Raw genomic sequence first — 8,336 nt, 5'->3', positions numbered from 1 at the left:
TTACTAATTCCCTACTAGAACTGAAGCAAATACACAAAATAAGATTTCTATTACGACAACAGAAAAACCAGTGGTTTAAATTACTGGTTTCCTAAAACTTTTTGAGTTTAATTTTAGTTGTTAGTAAACTCAAAAACAGAGTTAATTTGTGATAAATGTAGATACTGTATACTCCTCATTATGGGAAAACCAGATGTAACACAATAGGTTAGTTACAATACCTGGCAGAGTAACTAAATCACATGTGCCAATTTACTACACAATAGATTACACCCAGGTCAGTGATCATTTCTGAAAATTCTCAAAAATTCACATTTATTTGCGTTGATATACAAGAAAATTTGGGGTGATCTATTCTTTGACATGACCACAAATGCTGTTTTCTATGAAATAAGTTATCCAAAACACAGGAAATATAGTTGTGTAAACATTCAAAAATTCTCAAAAATAACCTATTTCTCACATAATTATACAATCAAATTAGAGAACAATGATTTTGAAAGAGGACAGGCCTACTGTTCTCAAAAATTTTAAAACACCAGACATACGTTTATAAGCTACTATAAGCCTACAACTGATAACAGTAAGAATTTATCATAAGACTCACGAATTTTCAAAATTTCACAATATGTCACAATATGAATAGGTAATGATACAATCAATGAAAGATTAGGCAGAAGCATCGTGAACAGCAAAATATGTAAACCCAGAATTTGAAATCTGCACACGAATCTTGCACACACGGTCTCACATGAAGGAAAATTTCGAAGTCGGCATATAAAAAAACTTGCAAATGGTACAGATTTTTTACTTAACTGTTTCTGTGCCAACATTTACACTGGCATGCCAAAGAAGGACACTGAAGGGTGAGTTTATCTCAGATAAAAAAAGAAAATGTGCAGTAACAACAAAGCATGTCTTCTGTCTGCTGCAGCTAGCAATTAAAACATAAGTGTATTAGAGATAAGGAGAAGTGCACCATACTTAAATAGTCTAGCAGCATAAATATGGCTGAAAGGTCAGAATGAGCTGCTACACATTAACACTGAGTAAAAATTATAATGCCTGTTGGACTATATACCTACAAATGGCAGCATGGAACAGCCAGTGACAAACTGGATCTGGTTGCGTGCACGATTTGACACAATGCATGTCAGTTTCCTACAATCCAAGGTTATTTGCAACATTTTGTTTTGTAGTTGATTCACATTAGTGATGACTGATGATACAAAGTAGTAGATACAATGCAGTGGTCATAACTTGCGAAGAGGCAAGAAACAGAAATCTGTGTGTGTGTGTGTGTGTGTGTGTGTGTGTGTGTGTGTGTTGTAAGGAATCAGGTAACAGGCTTTATTTAATAAGAATGATAATGAAATGAAATGTAAAAGCAATATTTATAATAATTTTGATAATACATAATCAAAACTTGTCAATATCATACATAAGCATCTAAAAAGAATTAGAATATAAAAGTGAGGTAATAATTCTAGCAATGAGAGAAAGCATTATTAACTACAGGCATTGGCATCTCAAGGCAAGTGCCTTTAAGGTCCCACCCTCTCTCCATTCCCTAACTCATCAAAATTTCACCTACGTCTCACAGCAAATCCCTACAGGTCATCATCTTCCTGATCACTCTCCTTCCAAGTAAATATAGAGGGTTATGATAAATGTTTTTAAAAAAACAATATATTGTATTTTCAATACTATAGCAAAAAATCTTAACAGTATTTTCTCTTATATACCAGAACCAAACAGACAGAGAGAGCCATTTATCCCTACATCATTAAATATACTGCATTTTTACCCCAGGTAAATTCATCCTGAAAAATAAATAAATAAATAAATAAAAATAAAATAGAGATTCAACCACAATGTGTAACTGAAAGAAGCATGAACTCTTCTGAACACTCCTTCACAGTATAATGGTATGCTGGGGATTTCAGCAAAACCATACTGACAGCAATTTTGTAATTCAAAACTTTCTCTTAAATAATTTTACCCTCCATCACTTGCATATCTGCAAAATTACCTATAGTTTGACAAAAATTAGTATTTCAAGCACTTAGTATTTTCAAGACAAACCATTCATGACCCACTGAAGAATGTAAATATTTTTTATCGTTTTAAGTATGAAAAAGAATGCTCAGTTCTTGAAACATAGGAGAAATCTATATTACTGACTATCCCAGAACCCGGCCCGCCTCCATAGCCGAGTACTCAGCGTACATGACTGCCATATGGAGGATTCGGGTCAATCGCCAGTAGTACTGCCAAGGATTTTTTCTCAGTGGGAGGACTGGTACAGGGTGCACTCATTCTTGTGATGCCAATTGAGGAGCTCTTGAATGAGAAATAGTGGTTCCATGGTGTGGAAAGTCGGCAAAATGGCCAGAAGAGTGGTATGTCGACTACAAGCCCATCCGTACCACATCTGCATGACACCACAAGGTAGAGGACGACACGGCGGTCATTCGGCATCCCCTGGACCTTCAAGGTGTGAATGAGGAGCTCATCTCACCATACAGGAACATGAACCTTGTACCAGTTGTTTGTTGACTATCCAAGGGCTTCCAGAGGCAACAATTATTTGGTTTTCAATATTTTGTGTACTTACTGATCACATTTAAATTACAAAATGCTGTCATAATCTACTCATTAAGAGGTATAATCTTATGCTTAAGTTTAACACAATTATGGAAGTATTGTGGCTAGCAACTGTCTCATGATGGCACACAAATGCCCTGGTCTATATTCAACCAATATTTGAGAATGAGTGCAGTTGGTGACTTCCAACTAACTTTACTCATAATTTCAAATCTTTACAAAGTTTTTTCTCATTGACATGCCCCACGAAGTGATGAAAGGAAGAAAGTTTATTGCTTAGAGCAATTTTGCTGTTCATGCAGTAAAAATTCAGTATCGGCAATGGTATTTTAATATATTACTTCTTTACCACTGACTCTACTCACATCACAATTCGCAAACAGTATCCACTTCCACCACCAAAATTATCTATAAAATTATATCATTGTATGACACACAGTTCAGGAGATACGTCATAAACACTGAGATGCATTAAAAACTTACTTCCGTTTAAAATGGAGTGCAAATCACCCACAGTATTCAATTCTTTAAAGAATCGGGGTTTACTGGTATTGTCCTGAGATGGTTCATTTTTAACATCTCCATTGGAAGAGGTACATATCAAAACCAGCTGTAGTCCCCTGAATTCAAATCCTTGAAACTGCATAATTAATCATACATAAATGGAGTCAGTCATTTATTTAAAAAGTTTCATTTTAAATTTAGTTACTGGCGGTGCCAGATTTTTATCCCTGCAAGGCTCGTTGGGGTGTCTTTATTAATATATTAGGGAATTTACATATGCTGTTCTCCTCTTTTACACATCCTGAAGAAAGTCACAGTACAGTTTCCCACTAGAAAGCAATTTACGGAAAGCAAAGAAGTATTGGCTTTCAAAACTTTCAGTTTATGGAGATACACAATCTTAACACTCGTCAACACAAAAACACGTCACTCTTCACTTATGTTTTCTCAGTGTCAGAAACCACAATACTTTTAAGAAGTTCGTTTTTGCCTTAACTGCTACTGTAAAAACAGTTTGTTTTGTTACTTGTGCTAAGACAAGCAAATCTGTATAATTCTTCACAGTGTTATATAAATAGTGTAGGCTAAGAAGTGCAGTATTAATGCCAGTGACATTTCAGTTTTTCCAAATGGAAGAAATTCATAAATTAAAAAAAAATTAATACTTTTAACAACAGTTTACAAATGATGGGTTAAGGATCCCCCAAGATTTATAGCCACTTATAATTCCACAGCTGCTCTTAATTGATAAGGTTAGTGTGCTACTGTTAGTGAAGAACAAGCAAAAATAACCTATGCCAGTATTAAAGACACTGGCATAAGTGTATTAATTTAATTACAGCAGCAAACACAGACATGCACTGTTTTTTATATGGTGGTTGCGCTATTCCACAGTCAGGTCTACTATACTGAATTGAGGTATGACAATGTCAAAAGTCAACTTCTGCGTCAGTGATGGAGCACAAGGTCTTGGGGCCCAGGTTCTATTACACCCCCTACTTAGAGCTTGAATAAAAATCATGAGTTATGGTGGCCAAAAATTTGCAGTATAAAAAAAATCACCCTCATACTGCCAACAGTCTTACCAAAGAGGAAGAGGAGCCAATAGAGGTTTAGGGTATCCTCTTATTCTTGGCAGAGGTGGGTGGGGGGGGGGGGGGGGGGGGGATCTCTAAAGTCAGAAGGCATGGTAAATGATCAACAGCAAAAGGCAATGGAAACCACTATGATAAAAGACACATACAGCATATCCACAGGACATCCAGTATTACAAAAATAATCTTGTGAAATGTTAGAATTCTAAAAATCGCAGGGGAAAAAAAAATGAGCAAGGTAAACTAGGTAGGAACTGATGAAGTGGAATGGAAAAGGATAAAAATTTCCGCTAGAAGATTGTAGTGTATTAACAACAACATCAGTGAATGATGAAACAAGTGTTAGTATCATTACGTACAGAAAGGTACGAAACAGGATGAGTTACTATGACAATGTAGTGACCAAGTGATCCTCCTGAGGATTAAAACTAAGTGAACACTAACTGACCACTGTATATGTTTATGCAACCACATCAAAAGCTAATGTTGAAAAAATGCAGAAAATACTTAGGAGAGATGGAGAGATATCAACTGGACTACATCACAGTTGAACAAAGGTTTAGAAATCAAATCACGAACCACAAAGCAGACCTTAGTCTGATAAGCTAGTAGTGATGACTAAACAATTGAAATTGACGAGGATAAAATAAAATGAGTGTAGATGAAATGGAATATTGTAAATTTAGGACAGAATGAGATGAAGTAGAAACTCTCTGAGGCTGTGATCAGTGGACACAAAAAATAATTTTGGAGAAATGAAATTTAAAGGTGCTAACCTGTTAACTGCAAAAGAAAGGGCAGCAGGTGGCAATAGCACAGGGAAGGCCCATACAGCACACAGGACATGCCCTGATGTGCAATAGAAGAGGAGGAAGCGATCAAATTTTGATAGAGCAATGGGAAACCTGAGGTCAAATAAATCAGTAGGAGTCAATGACATACTGTCAGAGCTACTGATATCTGTAGGACATTCAGGAATTGAAACATTATTTGAAATTATGTCAAAATTCAGTTAAATAAGTGATTTACCATCAAATTTCCAAAAATGTATTACCATCACAGTATAAATGTGAAACTGTCAGATGATTATTCTGACAAGACATACCTGTAAATTGCAGACTAGAATATAATGCAGAGGAATAGAAGGAGAAACTAAAGAGGTACTGGAGGAAGACCACTTTGGTTTCAGAAAGGGAAGAGAACCAGAGACATAATTCAGACAGTGTGCTTCGTATTGAAAGGCAGACTGAAGAAATATCATTTCTAGGGTTTGAGGATGTACAGAAACACTGTAAGAAGGAACAATAAGTTCACAATCTTTGAAATATTGAGTTACCACACGGAGACAGATGAATAATCTAAATTTTCGACAAAACCCAAGTGGGTGTAATTGAAGAGGAAGGTTGAGAAAGACAAGTTCGCTTTATGAAGGGCGTAAGGCACAGATGCTGCTTATCATCACTGTTGTTCAATTTGTACATTGAGGAAGCATTATGAAACTGAAAGTAAATATTGGAACAGCAATAACTAGAGGAACAGATATCAGTGCCATGGTTTGCAGATGGCATAGCCTTTCTAACCAGATGCCAGTAACACTTAGAATGGACAACATACTTAGCACAGCTAAGATGAAGATAGTAAACAGTGGTAGGAATGTTTCACAAGTAGACTGGCTGAGGCAAAGATAGTTTTCTTCCATAAAAGAGCTCTACTGATATCACATACTGATATGAAACTGAGGGAAGAAGTTCCTGAAAGTGTATGTCTGTAGCCATTGCATGCATTGTAAGGAAGTGAAATATGGACACGAGAGACCACAGGAAAAGAAACTGAAAGTATTTGAAATGTGGTCCTATCAAATAATGTTAAAAATTAAGTGGCCAGATAAAGTATGAAATACTTCAGCATAATTATTGTCTTTGAATAAAAGTGTCATTTCTGTTATCTCTTTGCATATCTTCTTCAGTTACCTTGTGTTCTATACTGTAGCATTTCTTTTTATGTATGGCTGAAGTTGAGCTATGTTACTTGGCAATGTCTTCAAGTTTTGCACAATTGTCTACTAGGGAGTGATACGTCAGGTTTCTTCTCTCATCTCTTGTCACCTGCCAAAATAAGCTTAGGGGCATCTGTGTGTCATATTATCTTTCTGCCTTTCTGTGGTAACACTATGTAGGATTCTGATATGTACAATACAAAACAACTGTTCAACAACATTGTTCATTACTGCAGAGAACCTTATTCAAGCTCAGGTAAGAGATCAATCTCTGAATGACCCACTAATAGGCAACAGGACTTGGGCTTCATTGTAGTGCAGCTGCCCAGAAGCCTCTGTTCACAAAAATGAACAGCTAGTGTTGTTTAGAATGGTACAAGCAATGTGTGTAAGGAAAAGTAGTTTTGTGAAATGACTGGCTTTAGTACAACATGTGTGGATCAGGTCACTGTCTGGAAACCACTATTTATGTGAGTAGGTGGGGTGCCTGTAAAATTTAGTATTACTGTTCAATGATCTATGCTTATTTTTTCTATTTTGGATGGAGACCATCCATTTTGCTTGATGGCAAAAACATGCAGGTGTTTATCAAAACATCATAGTCAATAAAATGCATCCCACACTCTGGCAACAGTTTGCAATTGTCTTTTTTCTTTATTTTCTTCATATTGATCTCATCTACAAAGCCAGAACAATTGTATCATGAACTGGATGGGGGAGAGATAGGGAAACGGAGAAAAGCAGAGGAGGTTGAGGGAGGGATGGGGAGAGGGAGGGAGGGAGGAAGGGGGGGGGAGGAGAAAGAGAGAGAGAGAGAGAGAGAGAGAGAGAGAGAGAGAGAGAGAGAGAGAGAGAGGCGTCATTAGTTACATGACTGATGACTTTGGAACAAACATAAATGAGAGTCTGTAGACGGTTGACCCTGTACTGTAGAAGTGCAACAATATGTTTCCGGAGAAAAATAAAGTGATGAAAAGCACCCCTTAAATTTGGCAAAAGATATTTTATATGTCCAACATATGTTTGCTTACATGCAGCAAATGTGGAATCTTCAGAAATAGTGGGAAATAAAAACAGGGATGGATTTTTTACACAAAGTACAGTACTGCATGGCAGTAAAGAAAGAACATCACAATTTATTGTTCTGTTGCCAATACGATTATTAGAAACAGGACCGTAATTCAGAGTGGGGAGGGCTGGAGCAGGAAATCAACTGCTGTCATTCCAAATGAACAGTCCTGAAATTTGCATGGAATGATTCAGGGAACCCATAGGAAACTTAAATTTGTGTATCAGTTCCCTCAGTGGAAAACTCATTGAGAGTTAAATGAAAATGAGTTATCAATGAAATGAAAAGCAAAAGAAATTGTGTGATGCACAAACATAGATACGGAGTAGTAAGAAAAGGACTCATTGACACACACATTGGTCTTAACTATACAGCATGATTCAGCTGCCCCTTTCATATTCTCTCACTCGCTACATGTAATAGTCCTAAAAAAACACCTTTCTGTAGAAAATTTAGTCATTAAATTTTGTACCAGAATATGTTAGTGACTTGCTTATTACAAACCTACATTACAAAAATAACTGTTTACACTTTGAGCTCTACTATAGTAGAATGCCTTGTAAACTTTCACATACTAACTGTTCAAAATGGACTGTACTTAATTCTTTTTTATCAGAACAACAAATTGCAGACAAAAAATCAGTGCTATCCCTGTTGCCAGTAGTGAGCTATTTCTCATTTACTTCTCATATATGTGATGTGTGGACACTTGACTTCAATGAAGAAAGAAACTCCTTAGTAATGAACAATTCTATCAGTGTTAAGAAAACAATAGTGAAAACAGTGACTGAAACGTACAAATTTATTCATGAATTTTAGTCATGAATCTCTATCTTTTTACAGGATCCTATAACAACACTGAAAGAACAGGTTTCATTGTGTTTAATAAGTAATCCTACCCTATGTGACTCATATGCAACTTACCTGGTTTGCGACGGGAGGCGGAGCATTGGAACGGCCGCTCGCCCTGCGGCCTCCTCCGCCTTCTGCCATCACTCGCTGAAAGACAGAGAAAGTGAAGACATATCTTAAGCGTTAGATGTAAGGTATGCTGATGTCTATGATT

At 36.5% G+C, this 8,336-nt stretch overlaps 1 long non-coding RNA gene across 1 annotated transcript in view; it reads right to left on the bottom strand.

Annotated features, from left to right (window-relative positions):
- Positions 1-1,544: 1,544 nt before the first annotated feature.
- Positions 1,545-8,336, bottom strand: part of LOC126175648 (uncharacterized) — a 20,235-nt gene continuing 13,443 nt past the window's right edge. The window contains exons 2-3 of the long non-coding RNA XR_007535598.1: positions 8,195-8,269; positions 1,545-1,823 (exon numbers count right to left, since the gene is read on the bottom strand). This is a non-coding gene — a long non-coding RNA (uncharacterized LOC126175648). The remainder of the gene's footprint in view (positions 1,824-8,194; positions 8,270-8,336) is intronic.

Source organism: Schistocerca cancellata, chromosome 3 (assembly GCF_023864275.1).
Source record: "Schistocerca cancellata isolate TAMUIC-IGC-003103 chromosome 3, iqSchCanc2.1, whole genome shotgun sequence".
Lineage (NCBI taxonomy): Eukaryota > Metazoa > Arthropoda > Insecta > Orthoptera > Acrididae > Schistocerca > Schistocerca cancellata.
Note: the sequence above shows the minus strand (reverse complement) of the source record. Positions and strands in the feature narration are given on the sequence as shown.